The following is a 2,500-nucleotide window of genomic DNA, read 5'->3' on the forward strand; positions in this document are numbered from 1 at the left end:
TTCTGCATTGACATACTGCTCTCCTGTCAACTTTAAAATAGCCTTGTGTGAAAGAAACAAGTGGGTGGGAGTTGATTGGTACGCATGAATGGCCAGCCTGCAGGAAATTTTTAATATGAATGCCTAGTACATTTATTAATTGAAAACTTGCTGCCCCCCAATGAACTGAAAATAATTAAGATTTTTTTCAAGATGTTACATGGTAGGGTAGCCCAGGTGATACCGTTTCTGTCCAGAAAATATTTTCTCTGTTTTTCCTGTGAACCAAGGACAGTAAAATCTGAACCAGCATTCTATGCTGTAAAGGTTATCACTCTGGATCTTGCAATCTGAGTTCAAATCTCGGTAGGACCTACCATGTGAATTAATCTGCCCCGTGGAACTGGAATATAGATGTCCAACGATTGTTGAAAGTATTTGCAACACGTGATAGGAATGACAGTCCACATTTGCTAATTAAAACGCGTAATTTTTTTTCTGTACAATTCCCAAATGGATGTATAATATGGTTCTATGGTGTAATGGTTAGCACTCTGGACTTTGAATCCAGTGATCCGAGTTCAAATCTCGGTAGAACCTTTCTAGCTTTTGTGCTGAATTATTCACGTGGCCTACCAATAATCTCATTTCTAGCTGTTTATCCGGTGAACAAATGACAGGAAAATCTGAACACTTCAATAATTACTATGGGGTTCTATGGTGTAATGGTTAGCACTCAGGACTCTGAATCCTGCGATCCGAGTTCAAATCTCGGTAGGACCTACCTTCATTCTGCAGTGACATACTGCTCTCCTGTCAACTTTAAAATAGCCTTGTGTGAAAGAAACAAGTGGGTGGGAGTCGATAAGCAGTCTTTGGTACGCATGAATGGCCAGCCTGCAGGGAAGTTTTAATATGAATGCCTAGTACATTTATTAATTGAAAACTTGCTGCCCCCCAATGAACTGGAAATAATTAAGATTTTTTTCAAGATGTTACATGGTAGGGTAGCCCAGGTGATACCGTTTCTGTCCAGAAAATATTTTCTCTGTTTTTCCTGTGAACCAAGGACAGTAAAATCTGAACCAGCATTCTATGCTGTAAAGGTTATCACTCTGGATCTTGCAATCTGAGTTCAAATCTTGGTAGGACCTACCATGTGAATTAATCTGCCTCGTGGAACTGGAATATAGCTGTCCAACGATTGTTGAAAGTATTTGCAACACGTGATAGGAACGACAGTCCACATTTGCTAATTAAAACGCGTAATTTTTTTTCTGTACAATTCCCAAATGGATGTATAATATGGTTCTATGGTGTAATGGTTAGCACTCTGGACTTTGAATCCAGTGATCCGAGTTCAAATCTCGGTAGAACCTTTCTAGCTTTTGTGCTGAATTATTCACGTGGCCTACCAATAATCTCATTTCTAGCTGTTTATCCGGTGAACAAATGACAGGAAAATCTGAACACTTCAATAATTACTATGGGGTTCTATGGTGTAATGGTTAGCACTCAGGACTCTGAATCCTGCGATCCGAGTTCAAATCTCGGTAGGACCTACCTTCATTCTGCAGTGACATACTGCTCTCCTGTCAACTTTAAAATAGCCTTGTGTGAAAGAAACAAGTGGGTGGGAGTCGATAAGCAGTCTTTGGTACGCATGAATGGCCAGCCTGCAGGAAAGTTTTAATATGAATGCCTAGTACATTTATTAATTGAAAACTTGCTGCCCCCCAATGAACTGAAAATAATTAAGATTTTTTTCAAGATGTTACATGGTAGGGTAGCCCAGGTGATACCGTTTCTGTCCAGAAAATATTTTCTCTGTTTTTCCTGTGAACCAAGGACAGTAAAATCTGAACCAGCATTCTATGCTGTAAAGGTTATCACTCTGGATCTTGCAATCTGAGTTCAAATCTTGGTAGGACCTACCATGTGAATTAATCTGCCTCGTGGAACTGGAATATAGCTGTCCAACGATTGTTGAAAGTATTTGCAACACGTGATAGGAACGACAGTCCACATTTGCTAATTAAAACGCGTAATTTTTTTTCTGTACAATTCCCAAATGGATGTATAATATGGTTCTATGGTGTAATGGTTAGCACTCTGGACTTTGAATCCAGTGATCTGATTTCAAATCTCGGTAGAACCTTTCTGGCTTTTGTGCTGAATTATTCACGTGGCCTACCAATAATCTCATTTCTAGCTGTTTATCCGGTGAACAAATGACAGGAAAATCTGAACACTTCAATAATTACTATGGGGTTCTATGGTGTAATGGTTAGCACTCAGGACTCTGAATCCTGCGATCCGAGTTCAAATCTCGGTAGGACCTACCTTCATTCTGCAGTGACATACTGCTCTCCTGTCAACTTTAAAATAGCCTTGTGTGAAAGAAACAAGTGGGTGGGAGTCGATAAGCAGTCTTTGGTACGCATGAATGGCCAGCCTGCAGGGAAGTTTTAATATGAATGCCTAGTACATTTATTAATTGAAAACTTGCTGCCCCCCAATG

The 2,500-nt window shown here is 39.8% G+C and overlaps 6 non-coding genes across 6 annotated transcripts; all 6 read left to right on the forward strand.

Moving 5' to 3' along the window:
* The first annotated feature begins 507 nt into the window (after positions 1 to 507).
* trnaq-uug (transfer RNA glutamine (anticodon UUG)) lies at positions 508 to 579 on the forward strand. Its single transcript has one exon. It is a non-coding gene; the product is annotated as a tRNA-Gln (tRNA).
* A 111-nt stretch (positions 580 to 690) lies between these two features.
* Positions 691 to 762, forward strand: trnaq-cug (transfer RNA glutamine (anticodon CUG)). The gene has a single exon. It is a non-coding gene; the product is annotated as a tRNA-Gln (tRNA).
* Positions 763 to 1,286: 524 nt separating this feature from the next.
* On the forward strand, positions 1,287 to 1,358 carry trnaq-uug (transfer RNA glutamine (anticodon UUG)). Its single transcript has one exon. It is a non-coding gene; the product is annotated as a tRNA-Gln (tRNA).
* Positions 1,359 to 1,469: 111 nt separating this feature from the next.
* On the forward strand, positions 1,470 to 1,541 carry trnaq-cug (transfer RNA glutamine (anticodon CUG)). The gene has a single exon. It is a non-coding gene; the product is annotated as a tRNA-Gln (tRNA).
* A 524-nt stretch (positions 1,542 to 2,065) lies between these two features.
* Positions 2,066 to 2,137, forward strand: trnaq-uug (transfer RNA glutamine (anticodon UUG)). Its single transcript has one exon. It is a non-coding gene; the product is annotated as a tRNA-Gln (tRNA).
* Positions 2,138 to 2,248: 111 nt separating this feature from the next.
* Positions 2,249 to 2,320, forward strand: trnaq-cug (transfer RNA glutamine (anticodon CUG)). The gene has a single exon. It is a non-coding gene; the product is annotated as a tRNA-Gln (tRNA).
* The last annotated feature ends 180 nt before the right edge of the window (positions 2,321 to 2,500 follow it).

Source organism: Salmo salar, chromosome 08 (assembly GCF_965601325.2).
Source record: "Salmo salar chromosome 08, fSalSal1, whole genome shotgun sequence".
In the NCBI taxonomy this organism is placed as follows: Eukaryota; Metazoa; Chordata; class Actinopteri; order Salmoniformes; family Salmonidae; genus Salmo; species Salmo salar.